The sequence below is a fragment of the Gastrolobium bilobum genome, unplaced genomic scaffold, assembly GCF_033153095.1.
Source record: "Gastrolobium bilobum isolate Gb01-03AN ecotype WA unplaced genomic scaffold, APGP_CSIRO_Gbil_v1 utg37384, whole genome shotgun sequence".
NCBI lineage: Eukaryota > Viridiplantae > Streptophyta > Magnoliopsida > Fabales > Fabaceae > Gastrolobium > Gastrolobium bilobum.
In genome coordinates, this window is record NW_026895855.1 from 1 (window position 1) to 8,418 (window position 8,418).

Below are 8,418 nucleotides of genomic sequence, written 5' to 3' on the forward strand. Positions count from 1 at the left end.
CCAGATAAGAAAAGGTTGCTGATCTTTTGTCTCACTGTCACTCACGGGTTGGTGTTTGCTCTGTCCATTCCTGGATGTGATTCTTCAGAACTTGCCTTTCTGCTGCGTTCCTATGAAGTACAGCTGTCTTCCGTTCCAAGGATTCTTTGATGGGTAAGTGTATGGAAATGTGGAAGAAGTGGTGGTCTGATTTGTGGGATCAAGGAACGTTTAGCTTTTGTGCCTTTGAACTTGGACTTTTTCTGTTTTGAGGGAACACCTTTTCTTGAACCTTTTTCCCCCTTTGGAGGAAGGTTTTCTGGTTTTTCTTGAATTCTTTTGAATGGTTGTTCCCTTTTTTCTTTGTTTTTCTTCTGTCCTTTTTTTGTTCATTGTTGAGTACGTTCCTTGTTCTTTCTGATTGACCAGATGGTGTATGATGGAGGTGAGGTGAGTGTGTGATTCTGTTTTGATCCTTGACAGCAGAATTCATCTGTCTTCAGCAGTACTTACAGCATTAAGGCAAGCTGAGAAGTTTCATTGTGGTTACACCTCAGGAACGCTCTCAGAAGTAGGTGTTTGGCATTTTTCCGTTCCTTATCAGTTTGAGTTCACACAGATCAGCTTCTTTCAAAAATCTGAGGATTAAATTCCCTGCACTGTTTCTATTTTCAAGTACTCAGAGAAAGAACAAGCATGATTAGTCAGTGACTTTGTGTTTCATGTATGTTAGTTAATCCAAAAGAATTGGGCAGTCTTAATACTACAACTGAAATGCATGTATATACCAAACAGTTTGATCAAAAAAAGTCTTTTTCATTGCAAAAAGATTAATTACAAAGGAACGGAAAGAAACTAAATTAAAAACGGGATTGAAAATAAACTAAGCTAAGATAAATATGAGGGTTTCTCCTTTTCATTGTGGAGGTCTCCTGTCCCAAGGGTTCCTCTTTGCAGCTTCAGCTTCCTTGGCTTCATCAATCTCCTCCTGGGTTAATGGTCTCCTCCTGAGCAGGTCTTGCAATCTGCGGACTTCATTTACAGGGAGCCATTTTTCAGCATCCTTCAGTAGATCGCTGATGATTGCAACCAGGGAGTTGATGGTGGACCTCATCATGGTTCTGCCAGTGCGAAAATGGATGACTTGTTTTTCAACATCCAGCAGTCTCATTTCCAACTCATAAATTCTCCTCTCCAGATATGTTCCAAAGGCCCTGATGGCTTCTTTGGTTTCCTTACGTTCTTCAGCTTGTTTGGAGACGAGCCTGTTGAGTAAGAGCTCTGTTGTGTGGTTGCACAAAGAGTTGGAAAGGATTAGGGAGTTAGCCGCTTTAGCAATTTCTCGTTGGACTGCTTGGAGTGTTGATTCATAGGATGCAGCACTGGCTTCCTTGATGGCTGCTTTTATGGTGCTGAGCTGTTGTTCTCTCTCCTCCCTCTGCTGTTCCTGAAGGGTGTTGAAGGCAGAGAAGAGTTGTGCCAGTCCGTCCCTTAGAGCCTGCAGCTCTGCATTGGTGCTTGTCATGTCAAGTTGGGGAACAGACTTCTTGGCTGGCAACCATTTTTCTAATTTCTCCCCCAGCATTTCAAAGATTTCAGCAATCCCAATTTGTGATTTTCTTCTAGCTGCGATGGGGATTGCTGCAGTAGGGGAGGAAGTAGGTTGCTTCTTCTGCTGGCTATTGCCAACAGCAGAAGGCACAACAGGTGTTGTGCTGGGTTCATCCACTGGTGGTCTGGATGATGAGGGCATGGTCACAGCTTGTTCCTCCATCAGTGGAGGAATTTGCCATCCCTTCTTCTTCTGCCAAAGCTCTGGCAAGAGCTTCGTCCCCAGATGTATCGGACAGATGACAGGAAATGACAGAGGACCTCCCAGATTGATCTGCCTGGGGCCTGTTGTCTTTGCTTTCTTCTTAGGGGGTTCTATGAGAATCCCCTTTCCTTTGTCATTTTTCTTCTGTGGCTGAGCCTCTTGCTCAGCCACTGATGTCTCTGCAGCAGATGCTGCTTCTTTGTCTTTCTGTCCCTCTCCTTGTTGTTGCCTAGGAGAGGGTTGTGGGGTGATTTGTTGTGGTGGAGAGTGAGCAGGTGGTGGGGATGGAATGTCAGAAAATGTAGAGTCTGAGCTGCTTGGGGACGTCTCCTTTGCAGTTGGTTTTGGTGCTGACATTCTGCCAGCCTTCAGCCTTTTTGCCAAAGGCTCATTTTCTTCACTCTCCTCCTCCTTGTTAGAGAGGGTAATAGGCTTTGCAGAGGATGCTCCTTCTGGCCTATTGCTGTTGAGGACCCTCTTTATCCTCTGACTTGAATGTTCCCCCTTTCTTGGGGGAGGTTTGGCAAGAGATTTCTTCTTGCCCTGTTTGCCATCAGTAGCAACCGGAGCATCCTTCTTCACCTTGGTAGGAGGAGGGATGGTTCTTCTGGCCGGAACGTGGCCAGAGGAGGAGGATTTTGTAGGAGTGGTCTTGGTGGTCTTCTTCAGTGAGGCCACAGGTGTTTCCTCCTCACTATCTCTGGTGGGGGAACGTCTGAGATTGGCAGGAATAGGTTGGGTGGTGTCAATGTAGGTGCTTTTAAGACCGTTCCAGGTCTTAGCATCAAGGATAGATGCCACCTTCGTGGTGTCATCTGGGTGTTCCTCTACACCAGCTCTCCTGCAGAGTTTGGTGATGAGGCAGGGGAGGAAGACCTTAGTCTTCCTTATGTCCCTCTGCAAGCTGTTGTAGATGAGGGTTACTGCATCAAAAGGGATGTGCTTAATGATACAGTAAATTTGAACTTGAAGTCCCCAGCTAGCAGAGGCTTCATGAGAGGTGGGGGTGATGTTGGAGTTGGCAAACAACGCCCAGAACCTGGCTATGTCCTTCATGCTCCCCTTGCAGAGGGACCCTTTGTAGTAGTTGGGATTGTCCAGGGCTACTGTCTGCTTCAGATCCTTCTGAAATTTGTACACCTCCCTACTATCCAAATACTCCTGGTATGGACAGTTGGTGACGGAGGGAAGGTGGAGTACTTCCTGGACATCAGCGGGGGAAAATGATACTTGTTTTCCCCTCACTGTGACCACATCAGGTGCCTCCTCTTCGGGCAGCCTCCTCGTCTGGTATAGGAATTCTCCCACCCAGTTCAAGTTCAACTCACGGTCATCAGTGGCGAAAAGCAACCACCGAAGTTTGTCCAGTGATTTCTTCACAAATGAAGGCAGAACCACTTTGTCCTGATGCAGAGAAATGTTCCTTTCTGGATACAGAATGATGGTGGGTTCAGTGAGCTCTGGTTCTTCGTTGCGGTTGGCTACAGGGGTCACTTTAAATGAAAGCTTAGTCATTTTGTTCAGAAAGGGAGTTAGGGCACAAATGCAGGAGGGATAAAAGGGTTCTGAGTTGAATGGAAGTAGTAGAACTTGAAGAAATCAGAGACCGAGTTTAAATAGACTGTGGGGGAGAAAATGAAAGGTTTCTGGGACGTGGAGGTTAAGGAGAGGAGGTTGAAGAGGTAGTGGAATGGGGACGTTACAAAACGAGTGGTCAGCAGTAGGTGACCAGTTACTGATGGGGTGAGTGTGAGAAGTTGGAACGGTTTGGGTCAGGACATGGGAGAGAGGGAAAAGGAAAGGGTGCAGTTGTCTTGATGGTTGAGGAGACGGTTGCTTTTTCTGCGCGCGTTTCCAAGATTTGCAATGAATACAAATAGATATGGCTGCGCATCTTTTTAAGTGACTCAGCAGGGACAGGTGTCCCAGTCACTCTTATCTCCTAACCCAGGGAACGTTCCCTTTGTCTTTTCCTAACTAATAAATAAATAATTAACTGAAATAAATAATAAGAAAACATGCAACAGTGAGTACTAAATAAGGAAAAGGGAACGTACTAACCTATCACCTATTATTTAATAAATTTAAATGAACATGTAACAAAACATATAATTATATTTATATATGTATATATAGATATAAATATATATGTTTTTTTTTAGTGGTCAGGGACCACCCCAAAACTACGTTCCTGGAACGGAACGTACTTTATTTGGACTTTTTGGAGAGGAACATCAGACGTTCCCTCCTTTTTGGAAGCTGTGTGGTTATGGATAACCACCCCAAAACTTTGCTCTTGGTCAGAGAGCAAAATGTATCTACTGGGTTGCCTCCCAGTCAGCGCTTAGTTTAATGTCTTTAGCTAGACATGGTACTTACCTCTCAAGGGGTTTCAGAAATGGTTGAGGGGACCTCAGTGTCCCCTGGTAATGATCCTGGTGTTATGGTTTGAAGGTTGGCAGCAATCTGCCCCAGATGGGACTCAATGTTCCTGACCACTGCATCATTCCTGGTGACATATTCCTTGACATAATTTTCCAGGATGTTGATGCGTTGGTCATCTCTGTGGAACAGAACGTAGTTGTTTCTCCTTTGTTCAAACGTTCCACTACTGCTACCTTGCTGATACTGTTGCTGATTGTTGTTGAATGGTCTCTGGTTAATGGGTGGCCTCCATTGGGTGTTGTGGTTCTGATCCTTAATGATAGTTCCTCCAGGGCTTGAATGTGTATTTCGTCCTCCTTGTTGATTGTCTCTGGTGAAGTTCCTATTGCCAAAATTTTCTACATAACACACCAATGCAGTGGATGGGCAGTCTGTTGAGTCATTAAGGTCACCACAGGCTGAACATGGTTCTGTTTCAGTTGCTGTGAGTTGTAAGACTTCCATCTTTGGTGCTGCCTGGTCAGTTCTCAGGTTCTTCACTTCATTCATGAGTGATACCAGCTGGGCTTCCATGGCTGTTTGTTTATCAATTTCTAGCATGTCTGGCTTCTTTACTGGGCTCACTCTGTCTATTGGCCATTGGAGACATCTTTCAGCAGTCCCTTCTATGATTTCGTACCTTGATTCAAGTGTTCCTGTAAAGAAATATCCTCTTGCAGCAAAATCTAGGTGAGATTGAGAAGTATGGTCAAGTCCTTTATAGAAAGATTGTAACACTCCCCAACTCTCTACCCCATGGTTTGGACATTTTCTTATGATGTCCTTGTATCTCTCCCATGCTTCATAGAGATTTTCTCCATGAAACATTCTGAAGTTAGAGATTTCAGCTCTAACATCAGCTTGTCGAGACATTGGGAGAAACCTCTCTGTGAACTTGTTAGAGAGTTCTTCCCATGTGTGGATTGATCCAGGGGTGAGAGTTTTCATCCATGTTTTAGCTTTTAAGCCCAAGGAGTGAGGGAACAACCTCATTCTCATGCTCTCCTCTGTTACATCCTCAGCTTTAAAATTATCACAAATATCTTGGAATGTTGTGAGGTGTGTAAGGATCTTCTGCAGGGAGTCCATTGAAGACCCCTGTTTCCCTAATCATGTGGAACATGATAGGTTTTAGTTCAAAGTTTGGTGCTATAGGGGGAAGTATTACTCCCCTATCTGGTCTGTTCCTGCAAGGAGCAGCCAAAGTTCTGAAGTTCTGTTCAGGGGAAACCTCTTCATTGTTATTATTGTGATCAGCCATGTTTTCAAGAAATTCTTCCCTGAGGTTCCTTCTTCTCCTATGGAGTGTACGTTCTGGCTCAGGATCAAAGAGAAACTCAGGTGCTTCAATGGAGTGGTCAGAGTTTGTTTCAAACTCTTCACTCACAAACCAATAGCACAGGGTATATATATGCAAAACAGATTCAGTGATAAAGAGAAAAAAATATAAAAGTAAAGTCAGATATATAATATATATGTTAGAAAGCAATGATAAGAACAACAGTTAATGTTTCTATCCCCAGCAACGACACCAAAAACTTGTTAGGTGGTTTGCTGATGGTGGAAAAATATAAGTTCTGATAGGGGACGTTCCTCTGTTCTTGCAGAACACAGATTCGTCCCTTAGTTCCAACCCAAGTGCGCAAGTGCACGCATCAAGTAATAAAGGGAGTATTAATGACCAAATTATCGTTCCTACGAGGATAGAGTGCTAATTATTGTTTTATCACTGTTTATAAAGAGTGAAAATGAGAAGAAAAGTTAGTAAATGAATTATCTGGTCAAACGTTCCCTACTGTCTTGACAATGTTCCTCAGGAATAGTAGGTTCAATCTGATGGCAAACAGTTGCTCGCTGCGTTATGTATGTGATCCTTCCTGTTTAGAAGAAGGTGAGATAATAATCATTGTAGTTTTTATAAGTACTAAATAAAATAAAAACTACTAAAACAGAAATAACTATAATCAAGAGACAACAGGGTGGTGGTTAAAATAGTTTAACAGAAGGAATGGATTTACTGCTTCACTCTTAAAGGGGTTGTTTTCTCTGCTCAAGACTTAGCACCTTTTGGCTTTGTCCCAATTTCTTTGCCTGCCAACTCTGATTCCTCGGCTCATGGTCTAGATGGCTCACAAGTTTTCATATTCCTATGGCTCCCTTGACACCAACAGGTACTTAGTTCAGAACCTTAAAATGGACGAGTTGGCCCCTTATTCCTAAGGTGACCAGTAGCATTTTTGCCATGACATCTACCTTCCCCCAATGGCTAAGCTGTCTGAAATCCCTTCCTTATGAAAGTTCCTTTCTCAGTATGTACCCAATTTTCATTGGTGCACAATGAATATAGCTTACTTAGCCAAAGAAATACAAAAAGCTTCAGTCAAGAGTTTTGAAAAAAGTTCTTTAAGAGTTTCACAGTTTACCCGTTCCACAGATAGTTCAGCTCATGGCTGATAGTTTAAACATAATTATTCTCAACTAAGATCACATAGACCCGAGATTCACTCAAGAGATAACGATTGGAACGAAGACAAAAACACTTATATTAATTTAAAAGACAGTTTACGAAAAGAAACAGAAAATGGAGAAAGATGGGTATTTGCTCGTGAGGAGTCTTGATGGTTGTTTACAGAGAAGAGAAGAGGGGTTGTGTAAGAACCTGCACCGTTAATTAAGGTATTTAATTAATTAATTATGCGAAATTAGGAAACGATTCCATAATTGACTCTAATAATTATTATGAGGCTTTAATAATTATAGTGAGTAATAATGATGAAAGTCGCTTTTCGGAAGAAAAGTACAGATACCGGTTCTGCTAGTCGGTATAAATGTGTGCCGAAAAAGTATCCCGGAAAATTAATGTAAGTGCATGATAATTACTAGAATAATATGTAGGACTTGTAAAACCAGTTTCAAGTCCAAATAATGAGAAATGGTGCTAGGAAGCGGTACTGGCTTGGAAAAGCGCGTACCGGAAAGGTACTCGAAAAATTATAAGAAAAATATGTAAATTCTTGGAAAAATGTGTAGTTTCAGAATCCAGAGTTTGGGATTAAAATGTTAAGCGTAGCAATTAAAGTTAATACTGTGTGTTAATTGGGTGAGTGGCTATAAATACCCTTATTAAGGGCACATTGCCCTAGATACCAGATTTCCTACGTGAGTGTGTGAGGGTGGCTGATCAGCTTGGCTGCTCCTTGGGGTTTTTTCTCCATTTTGTGTCCAAGACACTTCCTTTCTTGATCTTCTTCACCTCCAAACACTTGAGCCTTGTGTGAGTGGCATTGTGAGTGTGTAGAGAGCTGGTGTTCTGAGTTGGGAGGCTGTTGGGAGTCAGCTTTGAGGGCTGAGTTGGAGAGTTGAGTGGTGGGAACCTTGGAGTTGGCTTGTTAAGCTTCAAGGTGTGTTCTTTGTGGAGAAAGGACCAACCTTCAACTTACATTTTCATGTGCAGAGAGAGACAGAACCTTGGAGCTGTTGTGTGAGCTCCAAGAGCACCCTTTTTCTGAATTTGAGCTTTGGTAAGCCTTGTCACCTTTGATCTTGAGTTTTATGCTTAAAAATGAAAGCTTGATGCATGTTAAGGCTTAAGGATGATAACTTGTTGTGGGGTAATGTGGAACACACCTAGAAATGCATGTTTAGGTACTTTAAATCGTTAAAAACCCAACCTTGGAAGGATATCTTCACGTGTTTTTGAACTGCTAAATGATAAACTGCTCAGTTGGTGCACCGCTTGTTTAGATGGGAACGAATTTACGTCCCATCAAACGTACTCAACAATGAACAAAAAATGGACAGAAGAAAAACAAAGAAAAAGGGGAACAACCATTCAAAAGAATTCAAGAAAAACCAGAAAACCTTCCTCCAAAGAGGGAAAAAGATTCAAGAAAAGGTGTTCCCTCAAAACAGAAAAAGTCCAAGTTCAAAGGCACAAAAGCTAAACGTTCCTTGATCCCACAAATCAGACCACCACTTCTTCCACATTTCCATACACTTACCCATCAAAGAATCCATGGAACGGAAGACAGCTGTACTTCATAGAAACGCAGCAGAAAGGCAAGTTCTGAAGAATCACATCCAGGAATGGACAGAGCAAACACCAACCCATGAATGACAGTGAGACAAAAGATCAGCAACCTTCTCTTATCTGGGGACAGAATCCTCTTACTGTTTACTATGGAGAATAGTTCATTTTT

The 8,418-nt window shown here is 42.5% G+C and overlaps 1 non-coding gene across 1 annotated transcript; it reads left to right on the forward strand.

The window, feature by feature from the left end:
- The first annotated feature begins 4,970 nt into the window (after positions 1 to 4,970).
- On the forward strand, positions 4,971 to 5,077 carry LOC133296453 (small nucleolar RNA R71). Its single transcript, XR_009749503.1, has one exon. It is a non-coding gene; the product is annotated as a small nucleolar RNA R71 (small nucleolar RNA).
- The last annotated feature ends 3,341 nt before the right edge of the window (positions 5,078 to 8,418 follow it).